We start from the raw sequence: 25,160 nt of genomic DNA, 5'->3' as shown, positions 1-25,160 counted from the left end.
TCTTCAGTGATTACCAGTGAGATTAAATGCATCCCTGCATTCACATCCTACATATTATTGTAAGAATCTTTGTACAAAGTATGCCTTGTCAAGTATCATTTGAAAACTAATAACTTGCTGGTCAATAATATGATGTGTGCAGCAATATTCTATGCTATAAACATAAACTGAAATTAGGTCTGAAATGTGTTTTACCAGACAAGTCTGAGGTCGCTTGCAGGTGTCCTTAAAGTTGATGGGCAATCACCTGTCAAGTGGCCACTCTTTGGCAAGGAACGGGGACAGGAACAAAGTGATCTGAATTTTAACAAACAACAGCATTGAACTTCTTTCATTGCAAAACTCTTTGTCTCTGTCCTCAGAGTGGAAATTACCTTTATTTAGGAGTAAACCTTAGGAAAATGCATTTCAGAGAGTGACTGAATTCTAAAAGGGAGGGGCAAAAACACCCAAGGTAACTGTCCCTATCCATCTCTAGCTTTCACCTAAGAACATAATGCCTTTGGACTTCGGGAGCAGAATTTGGTCAGCAATGTTACTGGAAACGTGTGGTAAGGGACTTCACCTTGAACCAAGTCTAGTTTGTTGAGTTTTAGTAGTAGAAAGAATTGTATTTTAATTTTTCTTGTAGCCATTTCTGACTTCATTGCTCTATACTTGTACTCAAAATCTATCTTCGTAGTTAAATAAACTTGTTTTTTTCTTTAATCAAAATTAATCCAGTGTTGTGAATTGTTGGAGTAACTCCATTTAAACTGTTGGATATTGTTCCCTTAGATGGACAATTGACCTAAAATACCTGAACTGTCCAGGAGAGGGCTGGGCAGTGCAGAACACACGTTTTTGGGGAGGGAAATCTGGGACTGTGTTGGGGTCATCCTACAAGTAAAAACCAAGGCTGCTGGAAGCTAGAGTGTGGCTGGTGTAGTGTGGACTAGCTAATGGGGTCAGAGTTGCTGGACCAGGGCTGTGACATGCATGCTGGCAGGATGATTGTGAGTGACCCAAGTTGGAAGTTACAACAGCAAAGCAACGTGAGGCACCTAAGGTTGCAGGGCAGGAGTGACATGGCCCCTCAGTGGTTTGGATTGCACCCCAGAATGTCATCATAAATCTCTTGCTATAACCACTAGACAGTTGCTCCCTGAATCAATACAACACAATGAAAATTCAGTATCACAGCAGAAAGTCAGTGTACCACAGTGGGGAAAAAATCAGTACAACGCAGTGAACACATATGTAAAATAAAGAGCAGAAGTAAATTTCCATATTAAAGAATGGAGTTGAATAGAAGTATCAAACAAAGTGCTGCTGATGTATTTCAGTGTGGGCACATTTTCTTTAATTAGTAGGTGTCTATTTGCTACTCTAACAGAAAAGAAACCTCAACAAAATAGGAAGAGCCACATGACTCCCTTGGCAAATGCAAAGGAAAATTACATTCCCATTAAAAAGAATAGAAAGATCAGCACAAAGAAAGGAAAGGAGAGACAAGAAGCATAAGAAATGCATCCTCAACAAAGTCTGGAGACAAGCTACAAGGTGGATGTTGCACACACAAAATCATTTGAAAATGAAGGGACCTCTTGTGGATTATTCACTCCAACAGCGTTCCAAATGTCAAGTGTTAGGTAAGTTCAAGTCAGGTGGTGCTTCCTTTGTTAAATAATACTTGCCCATATTTTTGTGTTTAGTATCTGGATTTCTTTTTAAGGAAAAAGAATTCGTTGAAATAATTGGAAGGGAAAACACTTTGCTTGCTGTACGAGGGAGGGATTAGCTTGGATCAAGTGATTAGGAGTCTGAAGTCTTGGTTTATTATCCCTGCTCTCACTAACTTGATATGTGACTTAGAGTACTATTACCTAAGATGAAGATCTAAAATTAGACAAGTAAATCCATATTTATGCACTTAAATAAATGTTCTGAATTTCAAAGACACACAGCTCCCATAGACTTCATCTCAATATGAATGTAGCTCCCTAATCTTAAGCATCCAAGTTTGAAAATTTTGGCCTCGCTATCTCTGTGTGTCGGTTTGCCAGTACTTACTAATTGTTTGTGGAGTGATTTGATATCCTTGGAAGAAGGCAGCAACATAAATTCAAAGCAACATTATACTTAAAAACACCTTCTAGGGCCAGATCCTCAACCCCTGCCATGATCTTTCCCCACAATGCTATACTGGCTGTGCACTACCTGCATATAGAGGGGAATCCTCAACTTCTCCTTTAGAGCAGCTTTCTGGCTGCTTTGCCTGCTGAGGAAGCACAAAATAATTTGGGCCAAGGATCTGCTTCTTTATTCTCTTTAAAAAGAAAAGGAGTACGTGTGGCACCTTAGAGACTAACATATAGTTTCTAAGGTGCCACAAGTATTCCTTTCCTTTTTGTGGATACAGACTAACACGGCTGCTACTCTGAAACCTGTCTTTATTCTCTTTATGGCTCAAATATATTTTTCTGAGAATCAGAGAAGTGGCTCAGTAACCAAGGGAAACCGAAAATTTCCCCACAGAGCATTAACGGAGACTGCAATTGTAGGCAGTCCCTGTGGCAGAAAAGTTCTTATCAGAGCTGGGTGGGAACTAGATTTTTCTATTTCATTATTTCAAACTTTTTTCCATTACAAAACTAAAAATCAAGTAATTTTGGAATTACCCATGAAACAAAATTCCATAAACATATTTTTGGGTTGATAGTGATTTCATTTTGCTAAAAATCAAAACAGTTTGTTCTAATTTTGACATTTAAAAATTGATTTTTTTTCAAAAATCACTTGAAAACAAAACAAAAAAATCAGTTCCAGAAATGCCAAAATGGGACATTATGAGATTACAGAAATATTTTATTCATGTTTTTTTTTTTAAAAAAAAAAGAGATTTCGGTAAAATCAGCACAGTTTTCTAAATGTTTTGATTTAGATGAAAATGGCATTTTTCCTTTTTTTTTTAAAAAAAATCCAACTAGCTCTAATCTGATCTGTAGAAAGGATATGATCCATTTATTTTCACTTGTCTATCTTAGATACTTATGACTCCCATTATCATACGGGGTGAAAACCTCAGTCTTTAATGTATTTATCCTCACAACAGCCCTGAGAGGTAGGAAAGTTATCACCATTTTACAGATGTGAAACCAAGGCACAGAGTGACAAAGTGACTTGGCTAAGGTCATACAAAAGTCAGAGCTGGTCTCCCAAATCCTAGGATAGTGCCCTGACCCTCCTTCCTCACTTCACTGTCTTCCACCCATATACATGGATTGCAGTCAGAATTTCTATTAACACTAACTGGATTGCCAAATAATTTTATCCCATCTCACTGCAGCATATTTTATGAATGTGCATCATGCTCCAGACCCAACAAATCCACAAGTTACATGCTGAGCAATTCTTCTTTTACTGACCAGTCTAAATCTAGTTGGTAATATTCCCTTTGCACTAGGGGGGCAGTGTGCATCTTCCCCCCCCCCCCCCGCCCCCGCTAGATAAGGAATACATTTCACTGTGAATATTACAGCATCCTACTGTTACTAGGCCAAAAAACCCTGACTCTGCAAACAACGATCTGGCAAGACTGTGCAAGTGAAAGAAATAACCCCATGTCAGCAACCCTTTGCACTGTAGAAAGAAAGCAAAATATAGCACTGACAAGGCACAAAAGTCTATTACCTAGTCTTCTGAAGTTACGAATTAAGAGAGATTTATATTCTCCTCTGATGTTGGTAGAAACGACTCTGACAGTCCTGCTCCCTATTTGTTCAGGTGATTTTGATGAATGTAACTAATTGTTTTATTGCTGTTATCTGTTGCAGGTTGCTTAATAAGTCTTCATAAAATGCCTTGGGGAGGCCATTACCCTTCTAGTCTTTGAAAGGACACTATAAAATGGAACTATTAGACTATTCCTTTGAGGTTCCACACTGAAGACTGATAACTGGCAAGTCAAGAGTCTAGGCCAAATATATTTTATTAGGTGAAAGTAGTAATAGAGCTTCTACCAGGAATGGCACAGACCCTCAAGGGGGGAAGAAAGAGGCACTGTTGTGGATCTTTTATTTTTCTCCTTGAATAAAAGAATGAGCTCCCTAGAACGAGGAGAGAAAAATCTTGCTAGCACCAACCAATATTCCTGGACAAATTTTCTAATCCCAGAACACTGAGAGAGCCAGCCAGGTGCTTTGGGGCAGGAAGTGTCACTTATATTTGTGCAGTGCCCAGCACAATGGAGCCCGCAATCCTGATTGGGGTCTTTGGAAGCTACCGTAATATAAATCTTCTGTGACATGGAAGATCTACAACGGAGAAGGTGGTCTGAAGTTTAATACTGTAACCCATTCTCTCTGCCATGGGTGGCCTCTGGGTGCTTGGCAGAAGTACCCCAGGTTAGAGTATGGCATTGGCCTCACTCCACAGCAAGATCTCGGGATGGATCAGGAGAAGTGCAGATGTGCACTAAGAAGACTTCCATTCGACCCACCTCCGTGGAAGGAAGGATGTTCACTTCAGTGTGGGGTGTTGATGAAAGAGAGAATAAGGAGACTCTCCCTTCAGAAAATCTGCACCTAAGAGACTTAATGTTGCTTTGCAAATCTATAGCCTCTGTCCTTCAAGGATCTCAAGGCAAGTAGGAATCAAGCCACTCACACACTTGTGAGATGGGTTAATATTATCCTCATTTTATAGATGAGGAAATTGAGGCACAAACAATCAAGTGACTTCCCCAAGGCCTCTGAGTCCATGGCAGAATTCAAAAGACTGAGTCCCTGACCGAGTGCCTATTCAACCATTAGATCTCACTCCTTTGAGAAGGCAACTGAGGATGACATGCAGATGTTATCAAATTCATTTCAATAAGAAGGGGATATAAGAGTGTAAGGCTTGCCATTTATGGCTCCAACTGTCAGGTAGCTCAATCAATACTTCCATTATCTAAAAGGGAAAATAAAACCAGGACTGAACCATTTTCCATCATTCCGAGTAACTCTTTTGTGCTATTGACCCTGGAGCACCTGCTTTGGAGGTTCAGTATTTGGGAAAAGCAACAAACAACTTTTGTAAAGCTGTAGCTGTAGTTGTTCAAAACTTCAAATTATTATACCAAGTTCTACGTGGGACCCCTCAATGGTCTCTGCAATAAAGTACTAACCTGTACGTTTTTCAAATCTGAATTTGCTCTTTGTATATCATTACTTCCAGGAGGTATAAGTGAAAAGAAATGCAGAGGAATAACATGCACTCCTTCCCCCGGTGAACCTAGAGCTTCGCGAACCAGCTGAGCGGCAGCGAACCAGCTGAGCAGCGGGGACAGCAGAGCAGCTCACAGCAGAAGTTTGCCTGGGAGTTCGCCTGGAGTGAGCCCAGTGAGGCTTACGTCTTGCAAACTGCTCTGAGGAAGCTCGTAGTAGGAAGGTGATATGGAAGGGCGGGGTTCAGCTGTTGTGACCTGCACTGGATGTGCCATGTTTGTCTTTCTTCCACAGGACAGAAGCGACTTTGTCTGTACAAAGTGCAAGCTGGTCTCCATATTGGAAGAGAAGATTGAAGGTCTGGAGGAACAGATAACGACCCTGCGTTGCATACGAGAAACTGAGGATTTTCTGGACAAAACTCAGGATAGGCTTCTAGGGGCACAAAGCTCTAAAGATATAGAGCAGGTTGCACACAGGAGCCAAGAGGCCAGTGAAGAAGCTTGGCAACATGTGACCTCCAGAAGAGGTAAGCGGAATGTCCGGGTTCCAGTAACACAGACACAGGTAACTAACCGCTTTCATGTTCTCTCCACAGGTACCGTTGCGGAGAGTGGACCAGATGATATGTCTGGGGCGAGAAAGCAGAAGGAGACTCCGCTGGTTGGAAGGCATGAGATGCGATGTCCTGAGGTTGGGGGTTCCACGACCACCACTCCCAAGAGGAGAAGGCGGGTGGTGGTGGTCGGGGACTCTCTCCTCCGGGGGACTGAGTCATCTATCTGCCGCCCTGACAGGGAAAACCGAGAAGTCTGCTGCTTGCCGGGGGCTAAGATTCGCGATGTGACGGAGAGACTGCCGAGACTCATCAAGCCCTCGGATCGCTACCCCTTCCTGCTTCTCCACGTGGGCACCAATGATACTGCCAAGAATGACCTTGAGCGGATCACTGCGGACTACATGGCTCTGGGAAGAAGGATAAAGGAGTTTGAGGCGCAAGTGGTCTTCTCGTCCATCCTCCCCGTGGAAGGAAAAGGCCTGGGTAGGGACCGTCGAATCGTGGAAGTCAACGAATGGCTACGCAGGTGGTGTCGGAGAGAAGGCTTTGGATTCTTTGACCATGGGATGGTGTTCCATGAAGGAGGAGTGCTGGGCAGAGACGGGCTCCATCTTACGAAGAGAGGGAAGAGCATCTTTGCCAGCAGGCTGGCTAACCTAGTGAGGAGGGCTTTAAACTAGGTTCACCGGGGGAAGGAGACCAAAGCCCTGAGGTAAGTGGGAAAGAGGGATACCGGGAGGAAGCACAGGCAGAAATGTCTGTGAGGGGAGGGCTCCTGCCTCATACTGGGAATGAGGGGCGATCAACAGGTTATCTCAAGTGCTTATATACGAATGCACAAAGCCTTGGAAACAAGCAGGGAGAACTGGAGGTCCTAGTAATGTCAAGGAACTATGATGTGATTGGAATCACAGAGACTTGGTGGGATAACTCACATGACTGGAGTACTGTCATGGATGGTTATAAACTGTTCAGGAAGGACAGGCAGGGCAGAAAAGGTGGGGGAGTAGCACTGTATGTAAGGGAGCAGTATGACTGCTCAGAGCTCCGGTACGAAACTGTAGAAAAACCTGAGTGTCTCTGGATTAAGTTTAGAAGTGTGTGCAACAAGAGTGATGTAGTGGTGGGAGTCTGCTATAGACCACCGGACCAGGGGGATGAGGTAGATGAGGCTTTCTTCTGGCAGCTCACGGAAGCTACTAGATCGCATGCCCTGATTCTCATGGGTGACTTTAATTTTCCTGATATCTGCTGGGAGAGCAATACTGCGGTGCATAGACAATCCAGGAAGTTTTTGGAAAGCGTAGGGGACAATTTCCTGGTGCAAGTGCTAGAGGAGCCAACTAGGGGGGGCGCTTTTCTTGACCTGCTGCTCACAAACCGGGTAGAATTAGTGGGGGAAGCAAAAGTGGATGGGAATCTGGGAGGCAGTGACCATGAGTTGGTTGAGTTCAGGATCCTGACGCAGGGAAGAAAGGTAAGCAGCAGGATACGGACCCTGGACTTCAGGAAAGCAGACTTCGACTCCCTCAGGGAACGGATGGCCAGGATCCCCTGGGGGACTAACTTGAAGGGGAAAGGAGTCCAGGAGAGCTGGCTGTATTTCAAGGAATCCCTGTTGAGGTTACAGGGACAAACCATCCCAATGAGTCGAAAGAATAGTAAATATGGCAGGCGACCGGCTTGGCTTAACGGTGAAATCCTAGCGGATCTTAAACATAAAAAAGAAGCTTACAAGAAGTGGAAGGTTGGACATATGACCAGGGAAGAGTATAAAAATATTGCTCGGGCATGTAGGAATGAAATCAGGAGGGCCAAATCGCACCTGGAGCTGCAGCTAGCGAGAGATGTCAAGAGTAACAAGAAGGGTTTCTTCAGGTATGTTGGCAACAAGAAGAAAGCCAAGGAAAGTGTGGGACCCTTACTGAATGAGGGAGGCAACCTAGTGACAGAGGATGTGGAAAAAGCTAATGTACTCAATGCTTTTTTTGCCTCTGTTTTCACTAACAAGGACAGCTCCCAGACTGCTACGCTGGGCATCACAAAATGGGGAAGAGATGGCCAGCCCTCTGTGGAGATAGAGGTGGTTAGGGACTATTTAGAAAAGCTGGACGTGCACAAGTCCATGGGGCCGGACGAGTTGCATCCGAGAGTGCTGAAGGAATTGGCGGCTGTGATTGCAGAGCCATTGGCCATTATCTTTGAAAACTCGTGGCGAACCGGGGAAGTCCCGGATGACTGGAAAAAGGCTAATGTAGTGCCAATCTTTAAAAAAGGGAAGAAGGAGGATCCTGGGAACTACAGGCCAGTCAGCCTCACCTCAGTCCCTGGAAAAATCATGGAGCAGGTCCTCAAAGAATCAATCTTGAAGTACTTGCATGAAAGGAAAGTGATCAGGAACAGCCAGCATGGATTCACCAAGGGAAGGTCATGCCTGACTAATCTAATCGCCTTTTATCATGAGATTACTGGTTCTGTGGATGAAGGGAAAGCAGTGGATGTATTGTTTCTTGACTTTAGCAAAGCTTTTGACACGGTCTCCCACAGTATTCTTGTCAGCAAGTTAAGGAAGTATGGGCTGGATGAATGCACTATAGGGTGGGTAGAAAGCTGGCTAGATTGTCGGGCTCAACGGGTAGTGATCAATGGCTCCATGTCTAGTTGGCAGCCGGTGTCAAGTGGAGTGCCCCAGGGGTCGGTCCTGGGGCCGGTTTTGTTCAATATCTTCATAAATGATCTGGAGGATGGTGTGGATTGCACTCTCAGCAAATTTGCGGACGATACTAAACTGGGAGGAGTGGTAGATACGCTGGAGGGGAGGGATAGGATACAGAAGGACCTAGACAAATTGGAGGATTGGGCCAAAAGAAATCTGATGAGGTTCAATAAGGATAAGTGCAGGGTCCTGCACTTAGGACGGAAGAATCCAATGCACCGCTACAGACTAGGGACCGAATGGCTAGGCAGCAGTTCTGCGGAAAAGGACCTAGGAGTGACAGTGGACGAGAAGCTGGATATGAGTCAGCAGTGTGCCCTTGTTGCCAAGAAGGCCAATGGCATTTTGGGATGTATACGTAGGGGCATAGCGAGCAGATCGAGGGACGTGATCGTCCCCCTCTATTCGACATTGGTGAGGCCTCATCTGGAGTACTGTGTCCAGTTTTGGGCCCCACACTACAAGAAGGATGTGGATAAATTGGAGAGAGTCCAGCGAAGGGCAACAAAAATGATTAGGGGTCTAGAACACATGACTTATGAGGAGAGGCTGAGGGAGCTGGGATTGTTTAGCCTGCAGAAGAGAAGAATGAGGGGGGATTTGATAGCTGCTTTCAACTACCTGAAAGGGGGTTCCAAAGAGGATGGCTCTAGACTGTTCTCAATGGTAGCAGATGACAGAACGAGGAGTAATGGCTTCAAGTTGCAGTGGGGGAGGTTTAGATTGGATATTAGGAAAAACTTTTTCACTAAGAGGGTGGTGAAACACTGGAATGCGTTGCCTAGGGAGGTGGTGGAATCTCCTTCCTTGGAAGTTTTTAAGGTCAGGCTTGACAAAGCCCTGGCTGGGATGATTTAACTGGGAATTGGTCCTGCTTCGAGCAGGGGGTTGGACTAGATGACCTTCAGGGGTCCCTTCCAACCCTGATATTCTATGATTCTATGATTCTATGAATTAATTGCCTTCTTTCTGGCAGTCTTAGGAGATAGACGGAGACAGAGGTAGTCTGTCAAGGTTAGGTCACATTGTCAGGGAGTCATGCATGTGTGAAGCTTGACCTACTGCTATCCAAGCTGTAACACTCACTGGGTAAATAAAGAACATCAAACCTAATTTGGAGCTATCACTCTATCACTTTTCAACGGCACTAAAATTTACTTTAAACAAACATGCCCATTAAGCAAAGGTCATTTAAGTTTGTCAGACATTTGACAAATGGCCAATAACTCAGTCCTTTTTCTATGTGATATTTAATAGCAAAAAGCATTAATTAAGCTAATGACCTTATCAGATCTTTGGCAGTGTTGAATTAAATTCAAGTATTAGGTCTGTAGAAAACTTGTTCCAGGGCAGTGCCTGCTGCTTTCTGATGATCCTCAGACATGAAGACACTCATTTTCAAAAAGTGGTCACAGATTTTGGGTGCTTCAGTTTTTGCATGCTTAAGTTTGACCTGACTTTCAACTCCTGAAAGCATCAGCTGGAGTTGTGGTGTTCAGTTCTTCTATATACCAGACTCAGGCTCAGACTTTAAAGAGTGCAAACACTTAGACCTGGTCTACATTACACTACATGTCAATGTACACTGACTTATGTCGACCAAGCTGTGGAAGTGTCTTTACTTAAATTTGGCTGCCGTAAGTGCCTCTCTACGCCGACTTAGTAACACCACCTCCTTGAGTGGCGTAGAGTCACAGTCAATGTAATTAGGTCAGTGCAATGTCAGTGTAGATACTGCATGGCTTACACTGACTTTTATTGGCTTTCAAGAGCCCTCCCACAATAACCCATACTGACAATACAATCAACACAGGTGCGTGAGGACATGCACCGCTGATACCAGGGGCCAAGTGTTCACACACACAAGTGATTTAATAACTGTGGTGGCTGTATGTTGGCGTAAATTCAGCTGACATAATTTTATAGAGTAGACATGGCATGACTCTCTAGAATCAGCAGGATTTGACTTCAAGTGTCACTACTCACCTAGGTAAGGTTCTGCATGTGTATAGGTGGCTGCAGTTTGTTGCCCACTAATGCTCTTCATGCTTATGGAAGTTGAGAGGAGTAAAAGAGCTTCTCTTAGAGTGCAGTAAACTAAGCCAGAAAGCCCACCTTTTCACTACTCTGATCCTGCTGCTGCTCTGTGCTGGTCAGTCTCCCTGTACCTTGTTAGAGTGCTCTGAGGGTGGCCATGGTCATAGACTAGTGAAAGTGCAGTCAAGGTTTGGTGTACAGCAGGAACATCTATTCCATGCACTCATTCTCCTGCCACATCCTCTTTGCCCTACTACGCAGGCTGCAGGGCGTGGAGTAGCTTATAAGCCCCTGTGACCTCTACACAACGAGAAGTTCACCTTTACATGGGGATGGTCCTCTACAGGCTGGTTAAGATAGCTTCACAGATACCTTATGCCAACAACGTGGCACAAAGTGGCTGAATTGTGCGGGAGGATCTGGCCCTATGTCAACAATAAGGTGACAACAGCAAATTCCAGTATACGGTAACCAAATGTAATACAACTCAGGTCACACCTACAGTATTTTTCTTTCATTAAAATGAGCATCTTGCTGAAGTTACTTTGCTACTGTCTGTGTTTTGTCAGAATTAATCATTGACTTCCTGTCAATGTGGCCAGCTTGCCATGCTAATGAAATCTCTGCATACTTTTAAGGGATCAGGTTCATTTTTATATTCCTATGAAAGAGTTTGAGAATTCAACTGCCAGAACTAAGGGTCTATACTGTGTTTGAGCTGATCTCCTATCAGCACAGGCTTGCATGAGGGTAGTGGCAATTTGCTAGAAGACTGAGGCCATGCTAACAATGTATATATTTACATAAAATTTGTTACAAAAAATGAATGCACAAAGCAGTCCCATTTACCCGCACTTACGTCTTCCTTGGTACATAAATAAATATGTTCTGAGATTTGTCTACCTGTATCACACTCATCCTCATGATTTCTGATGTAAATGTAGTCCTTGCCCAGAAGTTACAGGAAGAGCGTAGCTAGAATTTAGAATTTCCTGGCTCCAATATGGTCATCAGTTCCCACTTTAATGTAAAAAAGCTTCATGAATATCAGGTATCCTTCAATCAAAGCAACAGTATGCCTAGTATGTGGTAGATTTTAGAAGCACAATGTGGACTGTTAGGCCTAGGTCTATTTATGAAGATCCCAAATTAAACCCTTCGGATCTTCCTTTTCTACATACGTTTTGTAAAATTTCTTTCCTAAGGCAGAACTATTGGAAGTCACCATAAGGAGGCCAAGGCCTTGTTACAGACATTGTGGGAAGACTTTGATATATCACAAATATTATCAATATATAATCTAGACACACAAGAAATAGAGAGAAACTGTAACACATCAGTGCAATTCAATCTAAGCTGAGATAGAAGAGAAAGGCCGATGTAACAAATGCAGATAGTGGCACTGTTAAGAAGCAAAAAGGCTCCAAGTGCCACCTGCTGGTCAAATGTCTCAACATGCCCATATGTCACCGGAGGTCCCTAGCAGAGACATTTTTCATCCCTGGAAAAAATAGATACTACTCTATTCCAGGCTGTAACTTTAATTCTCTTGCCAGGAAGAGCAATGGAGCCATCAAGGGACAAAATGACATTTCCCCCACCCAAGGTTTTGAACAAGCTGGCTAACTGCAATCCCAGAGTTTATGTTCCATCATACAACACCAGTCATTAAAGGTTTAGGCAGGTTAATTGGCATGGTAAATCTGCAGCCAGGGAAATCTAAATGCAACAACAAATACTACTCCCTAAAGCTGCTGTACTTGACTGAGATAAAAACCAATTGGTAACTGTTAGTTTTTTGCCTTTTTGCTCTCCCTTGGTGGAATGGGAGAGGGGTATCCTAGGCATTTAGATAAGTCTCTTTCTTCTAACCTCTTTTATTCTCATCACTCAGAGCCTTCTGTGGGTGTGTGACCATTTCTAGTAGCTTCAACATATTGGAGAATAACCATTTTATAACCGTCCCATGCATCCCAACAAGCTCTCTGAGGGCCAGAGCAGAGACAAGGAGACAAGACAGGCCCCTTCTCAGCAGAATTCAGCCAGTGGAAGGTTTTGCTAAGGTTTTCTCTACACTGAAAGCTTACACCAGCATAGCTACCATCTCTCAGGTCTGTGAAAAATCCAGACCCCTGAGAGACATAACTATACCAACCTAACCCCCAGTATAGACAGCACTAGGTCGATCGAACAATTCTTCTGTTGACCTTTCAGGAAGGTGGATTAGCTACAGTGATTGGAAAACCCTTCCTGTCACTATAGTGAACCCTGGTCCACACTAAGAAATTAGGTCAGTATAACGATGTTGCTCAGGGGTATGAAAAATGCACACACACACACACAGACCCTGGAGCAATGCAGTTAAGATTACCTAACCCTCCCTAAAATGGGAGAATTCTCCTGTCAACCTAGCTACTGCCTTTCAGGGAGGTGAAGTACCGATGCTGATGGGAAAACCTCTCCCAGTGGCATAGGTAGTGTCTTCACTGAAGTGCTACAACAGCACATCTTCATTGCTGAAGCTGTGCCACTGTGCATTTTAAGTGTAGCCGTAGCTTAAGACAAATCCACACAGACATCAGCACTATTGTCTGCCTGGTGGCCCGTGTTTTGCTTGAACCAGACATCACCTTCATGACAGAGGCAGAATAGAGTGCTGCTAATCAATCTTCCCTAATCCATAATTTAATAATCCTAACAGCCCCGTGTGAAGCAAATAAGTATTGCTCTCCTGGTTATTCAGATGGACACACCAAAATACAGAGATTAGGAACAGGCAGATTAAGAGTGGCCCATGTTTGGGGAGTGGTGAGGGGGGCAGTCAGTGCATGAGGAACCAAACATCATATCATGATGTTACTGCTGCATGGCACTGACTTCTGCACTGCAGTGACCGGACATTAACATGATGCCAACACCATGCTCCCTGCTACCCAAGCAGGTGGGATTTTCTGTTTATTCTCAGTGGGTGCAAAATTGTGCCAACTCCTGCCCTATAAGGACCTGGTCAACAGTTGTACTGCAGGTCCAAGCTCAGTGTTGCGTTCTGGCATTATGTGAAGAGAAACTTGGTCTATGCTATATTATTAATTACTATTCTGAGTTTTATTTTTTTTTTTTTTCTTGCTGGAATTTGAAGACTTATCTCTTAACTATGCCGAGCGCAGCTCTACTGCCCAGGGCTTGCAGTTTCTTCCCAGAGTATGGGGCCAGCACAGATAACACTAACTCACAGTGGCCAAGCAAGCAAAGCATAATAACCACTATTCAGCCAGGCAATGCAGCCACATTCTTCGCTCAATTAATGGTTTCCTTCTGTTGTGGCCTTTGTTCAACTGCTGACAACTTCTCAGCTTTCTCATTAATTTCTCAATTCTATAGCGTGGTCTGAAATCCCATTTCTGGGATGAGTAGGCTCTTCCTTGCATGACGCTTCGAGCTTTGGAGCCTCTATCACCTCATTTAGTGTTTGCAAGAGTACGCTTCACTCCCATTCACTGCACTTTAAAAAAGCCTCCCTTCTTCTCCCCAGCTCAGTATAACAAGTTCCCATCCTGACTATAGCGCATTAAGATTTTCAACTAATGCTTTAAATTTGCATTGCTCTTGAGTTCACAAAGACAATTGCTGAATAGTAGTTACATATGAAATGATGATTAAACACTTTGTCATGGTCCTGCTTATACCCTTTTTTCATTCCCCTGAATACAGCCTTTTCGAGCATCAGGCCCAAGCCCCCTTCCTCTTTGAGATGGGGCCCCAAAGCACAGCCACTCCTGGACTGGGTCTCTGGATTGCACTCCCCTGGTAACCAGGTGTAATACCTACCACTTCTAATGGATTTAGCACTTGTCAGACTTTTCCTTTTGGAGCCTAGGAACAGGGTTAGTATGCAGTGATAGACAAGCAGCTGTCCAAAACAAAGTAAGATTTATTTGCCTATAAAATAGGCAGTGCTTAGAGAAGTGGATTTAAAATAGCAGAGGCATATTGCCTTACCTACACTCAGCATTCATTTTGAGCCCTTAGGTGGACATGACATAGCCTTGGCATCCCCCGTTCTCTTGGGGACTGAGTTGTAGCCTGCTTGCTGCAGACCCTGGATCTCAATCAATCTGGGTCAGTCTGAACCATGCTTTCTCTGCATCAAGTTCCAACAGAGCTGATCACTTCCCTCCTCCTTTTTGAACAGGGACATCTTTTAACAGCTCGGTGTCTTCTGACTCTCTCTTCTCAACCTTGACAAACAAAGATGTTACTGTAGTCGCATCTGAGGGGTCCCTGTTCACAGCTGAAAACCTGGCTATTGTGTCTGAGAAGAGGTCATTGTTTTACCTTTCCTGCCTGGTTACTTCTAAGGATCCTTTTTGCTCTAGCTGTGCCTTCAAGCAGTGTAATATCACACAGATACACTGAAGGGTATATGATTATTTTTTATAACTATCAAAATATTTCCCAGGTTTCCACACAGTAACACAACCATTTTGTCTGTATATATCCAAGGAAAAGTTAATCTTCAATATTTTGCCTCAATGAGATGATTTAATTGGGCCAAAATCTTCAGTCATTCATCAAACAAACTCCCATTGATCTTAAAGGGAGTTTTTCTCAAGTCGGAAATGCAAGACTTGGTTGAGTGGCCAAAAAAAGTCAAAAATAGGAGCCTAAAGTTAGGCTCCTAAATCCCTATTTATGCTTCTAAATTTGGGATTTAGGAGTTAAATCTCATTACTGTATTGGTAATTAACAACTGGAACAATCTACCAAGGGTTGTGGTGGATTCTTCATCACTGATAATTTTAAAATCAAGATCGGACATTTTTCTAAAAGATATGCTCTGGGAATTATTTTGGAGGTCTATGGCCTGTATTATACAGGAGGTCAGACTATGATCCTTTCTGGCCTTGGACTCCATAAATTTTCAATCGCTTCCTTAAGATGCTTAACGAGTGGCCTAATTTTCAAAAGCACTGAGCTCCCAGCAGTTTCCACTGAAGTCAGGGAGGGTGTTGACCACTTTTGGAAATGAGGCCAGTTATTTAGGAGTCTAAATATGGTTTTAGGCGCTTACCTTTACACCCCTATTTTTCAAAATCTTGGCCTAAGTGACTTCCGCAAGGTCACATGGGGATGTCAGGGCTGCTCAGGTTTGGCCCCATGACCCCTCTATCATGACCCTTGTGCACCAGGTCTCAATGCGACTCACTCAATTTTGGTCCCACTATCCCCTCCCTCCTATCATGACAGAGGGGCTGTTGGGCCAAACCTATGCTGTGCTGGTACCCCCATGTGCAGGTCACAATGCACAATGCACCACTCATTCAGTTTGAGAGGTCCGTGGGTCCAAACTTGAGTGTACAGTGTAGTTGCCAGTGCTGCTACCCCTTGTCAGTGCCGTGAGACCAGCTCCTGCACCAGTACTCCTCCCCTGAGGCCTACCCAGTGTCACCCTGCTGCCAGAAGCTCATGTCCCCTCTGCTCTGCCTGCAGGACTCACTCAGCAACAGCCTCAGGACCTGCAACAAGTACAGGAATTTGTGGCAAGTGCCTGCACAGAGAAGTCATCCAGGAGAGGGGCAGAGGTGAGCCCTGGGGAGGAGGGTGCTGACATGCGGGGGGTTTGCCTCGTGTAAGATGAAATAATATATGTGTACATGTTACACTACGATAAAGTGTGAGTGGCTCAGTTATGTGTACAGTGTGAAAGATTTCAGGAGTACCCTGGTTGTACTTTGAATTAACAAGCCTTGATTTGTGTGCCTAGTAGCTTAGGGGTGAATTTTAGAAGGGCCCTTCTTCCCCATCAGCACTTACTAGCCAGGAAGATCCAAGGTTCTGTAAATGTTTACGTTCTTTGGTGACACGGTATTGGGCTATGTCCTGCAGATAATAGTAAAATCTATAAAGCCTGATCCGAAGCCCAGTGAAATCAATGGGATTCTTTCCATTGACTTTAATGGGCTTTGGATGAAGCTTTGTATGTACACACCCCTTTGTATGTACACATGCCAAACTGCCTTACAGACTGCAATTCCTTCATTCGCCACTGAAGTTTAGCCTCCTCTGATGTGGAATGTAGCGGCTATCTAACAGCGCCCAACAATCCTACACAACAGTTTTGCAAAAAGTGAAGAATACCTTATTCAGTTAAAACCCACAGGTATTTGGATTAGATAGATGGATTGTAACTCCCCAAAATGGATTCTGGCTTGGAGCCTGAGGGTAGCACTTCTGACTCCTACTCTTGTCAAAAACTCCATGGGATCTTTAAAAAAGGAGTACTAGTGGCACCTTAGAGACTAACCAATTTATTTGAGCATAAGCTTTCGGGAGCTACAGCTCACTTCACAAAAGCTTATGCTCCAATAAATTGGTTAGTCTCTAAGGCGCCACTAGTACTCCTTCTCTGTTTGCGAATACAGACTAACACGGCTGCTACTCTGAAACATGGGATCTTTAGTGACCATAAATGATTAGGACTTTTGTTTTATGTTTAAAAAATTAAAAGAGCACCTCTAGGAGCCAGTATCAGCACTGTACTAGGACATTAGTTCGGTACAAAGAAAGAAGGCTTTTCTATGCTAACTCATTTTGATGCTGTGATCCCCAGCATGCATGTATTCTCACATACATACTTAGCACTTCTTCCTGCTCATTGGCATCGAGGCTCTCTTTTTGTTCTGTGTTTGTACAGCATCTAGCTAAATTGAGTCCTGATCCAAGACTGGAGTTCCTAGGCACTACTGCAATACAGAATGGCAACAAAGGTGTGACAAGATTATGACTATCAACAGATGGCTTAGGCAGTGGTGCTATAAGGAGAGCTTTGGGATGTATGGCCACTGGGAGGCATTCATGGACAGAGGACAATTCTCTTGGGATGGACTTCATCTGAGTAGGGAAAGAAATAGACTTCTAGGATGGAGGCTGGCACAACTGATTAAGAGAGCTTTAAACTAGGAATTTGAGGGAGATGGTTGGGAGATGTCCACGTAATCTCCACGCCAGAGTTTAGCATTGAGAGGGAAGAAAACAAAGTAAGAAAGGATACAGCCATGGGTAGGAGAATGGATATAAGGAGGAAGGGCAGTGTGGATACCAGTCTAATAGGTTATACTGATTGTATAATGACTGCCTAATCAGGTACAGAATGTGAACAAGGCTAATCAGCAAAAATTAAGATGTTTGTACACCAGTGCGAGGAGCCTAGGTAACAAAATGGAGGAACTAGAGCTACTGGTGCAGGAAGTGAAACCAGATATTATAGGGATAACAGAAACATGGTGGAATAGTAGTCATGACTGGACTACAGGTATGTGCTGTTTAGGAAAGACCAAAATAAAGGTATAGGTGATGGAGTAGCATTGTATATCAATGATGAGGTAGAATGTAAAGAAATAAGAAGCGATGGAATGGATAAGACAGAGTCCGTCTAGGCAAAAATTACATTGGGGAAGGAAACTATTAGAGCCTCCCCTGGGATAGTGCTTGGGGTGTGCTATAGACCTCCGGGATCTAATTTGGATATGGATAGAGCCCTGTTTAATGTTTTTAATGAAGTAAATACTAATGGAAACTGTGTGATCATGGGAGACTTTAACTTCCCAGATATAGACTGGAGGACGAGTGCTAGTAATAATAATAGGGCTCAGATTTTCCTAGATGCGATAGCTGATGGATTCCTTCATCAAGTAGTTGCTGAACTGACTAGAGGGGATGCCATTTTAGATTTGGGTTTGGTGAGTAGTGAGGACCTCATAGAAGAAATGGTTGTAGGGGACAATCTTGGTTCAAGTGATCATGAGCTAATTCAGTTCAAACTGAACAGAAGGATTAACAAAAATAAATCTGCAACTAGGGTTTTTGATTTCAAAAGGGCTGACTTTCAAAAATTAAGGAAATTAGTTAGGGAAGTGGATTGGAGTGAAGAACGTATAGATCTAAACACAGAGGAGGCCTGGGATTACTTTAAATCAAAGCTGCAGAAGCTATCAGAAGCCTGCATCCCAACAAAGGGGAAAAAATTCATAGGCAGGAGTTGTAGACCAAGCTGGATGAGCAAGCATCTCAGAGAGGTGATTAAGAAAGAGCAGAAAGCATACAGGGAGTGGAAGATGGGAGGGATCAGCAAGGAAAGCTACCTTATTGAGGTCAGAACATGTAGGGATAAAGTGAGACAGGCTAAAAGTCAAGTAGCGTTGGACCTTGCAAAGGGAATTAAAACCAATAGTAAAAGGTTCTATAGCCATATAAATAAGAAGAAAACAAAGATAGAAGAAGTGGGACTGCTAAACACTGAGGATGGAGTGGAGGTTAAGGATAATCTAGGCAGGGCCCAATATCTAAACAAATACTTTGCCTCAGTCTTTAATAAGGCTAAAGAGGATCTTAGGGATAATGGTAGCATGACAAATGAGAATGAGGATATGGAGGTAGATATTACCATATCTGAGGTAGAAGCGAAACTCGAACAGCTTAATGGGACTAAATCGGGTGGCCCAGATAATCTTCGTCCAAGACCATTAAAGGAATTGGCACACGAAATTGCAAGCCCATTAGCAAGAATTTTTAATGAATCTGTAAACTCAGGGGTTGTACCGTATGATTGGATAATTGCTAACATAGTTCCTATTTTTAAGAAAGGGAAAAATTGTGATCCGGGTAACTAAAGGCCTGTTAGTTTGATATCTGTAGTATGCAAGGTCTTGGAAAAAAATTTGAAGGAGAAAGTAGTTAAGGACATTGAAGTCAATGGTAAATGGGACAAAATACAACATGGTTTTACAAAAGGTAGATCGTGCCAAACCAACCTGATCTCCTTCTTTGAGAAAGGAACAGATTTTTTAGACAAAGGAAACACAGTGGATCTAATTTACCTAGATTTCAGTAAGGCGTTTGATACTGTGCCATATGGGGAATTATTAGTTAAATTGAAAAAGATGGGCATCAATATGAAAATTGAAAGGTGGATAAGGAATTAGTTAAAGGGGAGACTACAGCGGGTCATACTGAAAGGTGAACTGTCAGGCTGGAGGGAGGTTACCAGTGGAGTTCCTCAAGGATCAGTTTTGGGACCAATCTTATTTAATCTTTTTATTACTGACCTCGGCACAAAAAGTGGGAGTGTGCTAATAAAGTCTGCAGATGATACAAAGCTGGGAGGTATTGCCAATTTAGAGAAGGACTGGGATATCATACAGGAGGATTTGGATGACCTTGTAAACTGGAGTAATAGTATGTCATAAATATAAAGGGAAGGGTAAACCCCTTTGAAATCCCTCCTGGCCAGGGGAAAGCTCCTCTCACCTGTAAAGGGTTAAGAAGCTAAAAGTAACCTCGCTGGCACCTGACCAAAATGACCAATGAGGAGACAAGATACTTTCAAAAGCTGGGAGGAGGGAGAGAAACAAAGGGTCTGTGTGTCTGTCTATAGTCTGTCTTTGTCGGGGATAGACCAGGAATGGAGTCTTAGAACTTTTAGTAAGTAATCTAGCTAGGTATGTGTTAGATTATGATTTCTTTAAATGGCTGAGAAAAGAATTGTGCTGAATAGAATAACTATTTCTGTCTGTGTATCTTTTTTGTAACTTAAGGTTTTGCCTAGAGGGGTTCTCTATATTTTTGAATCTAATTACCCTGTAAGATATCTACCATCCTGATTTTACAGGGGGGATTTCTTTATTTCTATTTACTTCTATTTTTTATTAAAAGTCTTCTTGTAAAAAACGGAATGCTTTTTCATTGTTCTCAGATCCAAGGGTTTGGGTCTGTGGTCACCTATGCAAATTGGTGAGGCTTTTTATCCAACATTTCCCAGGAAAGGGGGGTGCAAGTGTTGGGAGGATTGTTCATTGTTCTTAAGATCCAAGGGTCTGGGTCTGTAGTCACCTAGGCAAATTGGTGAGGCTTTTTACCAAACCTTGTCCAGGAAGTGGGGTGCAAGGTTTTGGGAAGTATTTTGGGGGGAAGGACGCGTCCAAACAGCTCTTCCCCAGTAACCAGTATTAGTTTGGTGGTGGTAGCGGCCAGTCCAAGGACAACGGGGGGAATATTTTGTACCTTGGGGAAGTTTTGACCTAAGCTGGTAAAGATAAGCTTAGGAGGTTTTTCATGCAGGTCCCCACATCTGTACCCTAGAGTTCAGAGTGGGGGAGGAACCTTGACATAGTAATAGGATGAAATTTAATAGTGAGAAGTGTAAGGTCATGCATTTAGGGATTAATAACAAGACTTTTAGTTATAAGCTGGGGACGCATCAATTAGAAGTAACGGAGGAGGAGAAGGACCTTGGAGTATTGGTTGATCATAGGATTACTATGAGCTGCCAATGTGATATGGCTGTGAAAAAAAGCTAATGCAGTCTTGGGATGCATCAGGAGAGGTATTTCCAGTAGAGATAAGGAGGTTTTAGTACCATTATACAAGGCACTGGTGAGACCTCACCTGGAATACTGTGTGCAGTTCTGGTCTCCCATGTTTAAGAAGGATGAATTCAAACTGGAACAGGTACAGAGAAGGGCTACTAGGATGATCCGAGGAATAGAAAATTTGTCTTATGAAAGGAGACTCAAGGAGCTTGGCTTGTTTAGCCTAACTAAAAGAAGGTTGAGGGGAGATATGATTGCTCTCTATAAATATATCAGAGGGATAAATACCGGAGAGGGAGAGGAATTATTGAAGCTCAGTACCAATGTGGACATAAGAACAAATGGATATAAACTGGTCATTGGGAAGTTTAGACTTTAAATTAGATGAAGGTTTCTAACCATCAGAGGAGTGAAATTTTGGAATAGCCTTCCAAGGGAAGCAGTGGGGGCAAAAGACCTATCTGGCTTTAAGATTAACCTCGATAAGTTTATGGAGGAGATGGTATGATGGGATAACATGATTTTGATAATTAATTGATCTTTAAATATTCATGGTAAATAGGCCTAATGGCCTGTGATGGGATGTTAGATGGGGTGGGATCTGAGTTACTACAGAGAATTCTTTCCTGGGCATCTGGCTGGTGAATCTGGCCCATATGCTCAGGGTTTAGCTGATCGCCATATTTGGGGTCGGGAAGGAATTTTCCTCCAGGGCAGATTGGAAGAGGCCCTGGAGGTTTTTCGCCTTCCTCTGTAGCACAGGTCACTTGTTGGAGGATTCTCTGCTCCTTGAAATCTTTAAACCACAATTTGAGGACTTCAATAGCTCAGACATAGGTGAGAGGTTTTTCGCAGGAGTGAGTGGGTGAGATTCTGTGGCCTGCGTTGTGCAGGAGGTAGGACTAGATGATCATAATGGTCCCTTCTGACCTTAGTATCTATGAATCTATGAATACAGATAAGTAAATAATATTAATATTCAGGATTTCACCATCATGATTGCACTTGCTCAGAAGAAAACTTAGCAGCATTGCTAAATCCTGGTCCTCATGCACCATTGTAGGACCATCAGCTACAAGTACTGAACCTGCAACAGTACAAATGGTGCTCCCTGTGCTATCCCTCCGTGCTGCTTCTCCATATTTACTGACAGGCAACAGAGACGCTGCTTTTGTTCTTTCTTGATGGTTTACCTTAATCTAAGATAGTCACTTTTGTGTGTGTAAATATATTACTATTAATTATCTTTTAAAATCTTGGCCATTAAAAATGCTCTCATCAGTACTGGATGTGCTATGAGGAAGTAAAATTTCATCTGCTTTCTATTCAAACCCAGGCTTTATTAAACCATGTGTTTTCCACAGTCAAAGAAGCCATGTGTAGAATGCTCAAGACACACAATTCCACCCAGTGGCATAACACCTTTTTCAGAGTAGTTTGCTCTTTTCTTGGCTTAATTAGTCTTTGACAGGGACTGAAGCTTTTCTGTGTTATGTAGCAATGCAGTAAGTGATGTGGAGAATCTCTTGAGCTCTCGTCATGAAAAGCCTGTGCCATGAGCTCTCAACATGATCCCCTCAGTAATGAGCTGTTTCTAACTTTATCCACAACATCACAGACTGTCAGTACATTATGGATTTGAACACTTCCACCCAATAGCTGGCAGCCCAGAGCAAGTCAGGATGCCAAAAGACAATTATGTGTAATCCTTGATTTCCTATAAAATGTACTTCAGGATTATCAAGCTAGCAAGGAGACAAACTTTGGTTTGTTTTCCTTCAGCATAACTCCAGATGATCTGACGTCTGACAGAACTTGCACAGCATTTGTGCATTTTAATCAGGAAGGGAAAAAAATCCCCCAAACAACTCCAAATTAGCTGTAGAACAGAAGAAAAAACTCCATGAATTATTCACAAAGTAACATATGCTCCCACCCATCTTGTCTCCACATGGGACTTGTCAAACCTCTGTTGGGATACTTAGAAGCCTGAAAGCAAAGAGTGATGGTGTGTGCGTGTGCATGCATGTTTCTATCACAATATTGGTGTTGTACAGTAAAACTCAGGTAAGGAATTTATCAACAAGATAAGGTCCCAGCTGCCATAACTCAGTTGGGACTGATTAAAAAACACTTTGCAAATCCTCAATCCTACAACTGGATCTATGTGAGTGGATATCAACTGAGCTAAGTGCATTGTGTAGGGGTTGATTTACCGGTGGCTCATCCTTGTGGCAGGCAGTGCATAGCAGCTCTTCCCCTGCAGGATGTCTCCTGCCAACAGCTACTCTGCCTCTGTGGTGACCTGTTTCTTTCAATGACTCGGCCGTCTGGGCAGGTCACTTTGAAGTCTCTCCCCTTCTGGGTTTGTCCATGAACAAAAAGCAAGAGAATCAATACAAATAACTGAGTTAATAAGAAATAGAGGGGACTGGTTCCCTATCAGGGTGTGTCAGGATCTGGCCCTCCCTTCCCTCAGGCCTGGTCTACACTACGAGTTTATGTCGGATTTAGCAGCATTAAATCTGAATTAACCCTGCACCCATCCACACAGCGAAGCCCTTTTTTCTATATAAAGGGCTTTTAAAACCTATTTCTGTACTCCTCCCCAATGAGAGGATTAGCGCTAACATTGACGTCGCCGTTTCGAATTAGGGTTAGTGTGGAAGCAATTCAAAGGTATTGGCCTCCAGGAGCTATCCCACAGTGCACCATTGTGACCGCTCTGGACAGCACTCTGAACTCGGATGCACTGGCTAGGAACTTTTGAATCTCATTTCCTGATTGGCCAGGCGAGCTCATCAGCATAGGTAACTATGCAGTCCCTGAATCGAAAAAGAGCTCCAGCATGGACCGAACGGGAGGTACTGGATCTGATCGCTGTATGGGGAGAGGAATCCGTGCTATCAGAACTATGTTCCAAAAGACGAAATGCCAAAACATTTCAAAAAATCTCCGAGGCCATGAGGGACAGAGGCTACATCAGGGACGCAACACAGTGCCGCGTGAAACTAAAGGAGCTCAGATAAGCATACCAGAAAACCAAAGAAGCAAATGGACGCTCTGGGACAGAGCCCCAGACATGCCGCTTCTACGCTGAGCTGCATGCAATTCTAGGGGGTGCCACCAGCACTACCCCACCCCGTCTGTGGACTCCGATGATGGGGTACTCTCTGCCATGCCTGAGGATTTTGCAGATGGGGAAGAGGAGGAGGAGGAGGACGAGCTTGGGAAGAGCACACAGTACACCGTTCTCCCTGACAGCCAGGATCTTTTTATCACCCTGACAGAAATAACCTCCCAACCCAACGAAGCCAGAGAAGGGACCTCTGGTGAGTGTACCTTTTAAAATATAATACATGTTATAAAAGCAAGCAATTTTAATGATTAAGTAGCCCTGAGGACTTGGGATGCATTCGTGGCCAGTACTGCTACTGGAAAAGTCTGCTGACGTGTCTGGGGATGGAGCGGAAATCCTCCAGGGACATCTCCATGAAGCTCTCCTGGAGGTACTCTAAAAGCCTTTGCAGAAGAGGGAGAGCAGCCTTATTCCGTCCTCCATGGTAGGACACTTTACCACGCCATGCTAGTAGCAAGTAGTCTGGTATCATTGCATGACAAAGCCTGGCAGTGTATGGTCCCGGTGTTTGCTGGCATTCAAGCAACATCCGTTCTTTATCTCTCTGTTATCATCCTCAGGAGAGTGATATCGTTCATGGTAACCTGGTTGAAATAGGGGAATTTAATTAAGGGGACATTCAGAGGTGCCCGTTCCTACTGGGCTTTTTGCCTGTGACTGAAAAGAAATCCTCCCTGCAGTTAGCCACGTGGTGTGGGGGGGAGGCACTGGTGCTGAGCTGTTCGCGTTTGGATCTTCCCTGATACCAGCCAGGCTGTGGAGGGAGGGGAAAAGTGATCAACTCAGAGAATTGGATGTGGGGAGGGGGTTAGTTTGGTTATTCCTACCATGGAGAACGGAATAAGGCTGCTCTCCCTCTTCTGCAAAGGCTTTTAGAGTACCTCCAGGAGAGCTTCATGGACATGCCCGTTAACAGGAAAACCAGAGCACTAAATGGCCAACTCAACGGGCGTTGCTTGGTATGGGAAAGGAAGGTGCTGCTGTTATGAAGGTTGAAGAAGCCGAAAGACTATGGCTTACCATGGCCGCCTGCAAGCCAAATTCTGTTCCCGGCACTGCGTGTGTGATCTCTAACACCAAAGCCACAGGCACTCAATATAAGATGCAAAATGCGACCTTGTACCAAAATCACATGTGCTATGTAATGTGAATA

Source organism: Eretmochelys imbricata, chromosome 6, assembly GCF_965152235.1.
Source record: "Eretmochelys imbricata isolate rEreImb1 chromosome 6, rEreImb1.hap1, whole genome shotgun sequence".
NCBI classification, from domain to species: Eukaryota; Metazoa; Chordata; order Testudines; family Cheloniidae; genus Eretmochelys; species Eretmochelys imbricata.
Note: the sequence above shows the minus strand (reverse complement) of the source record.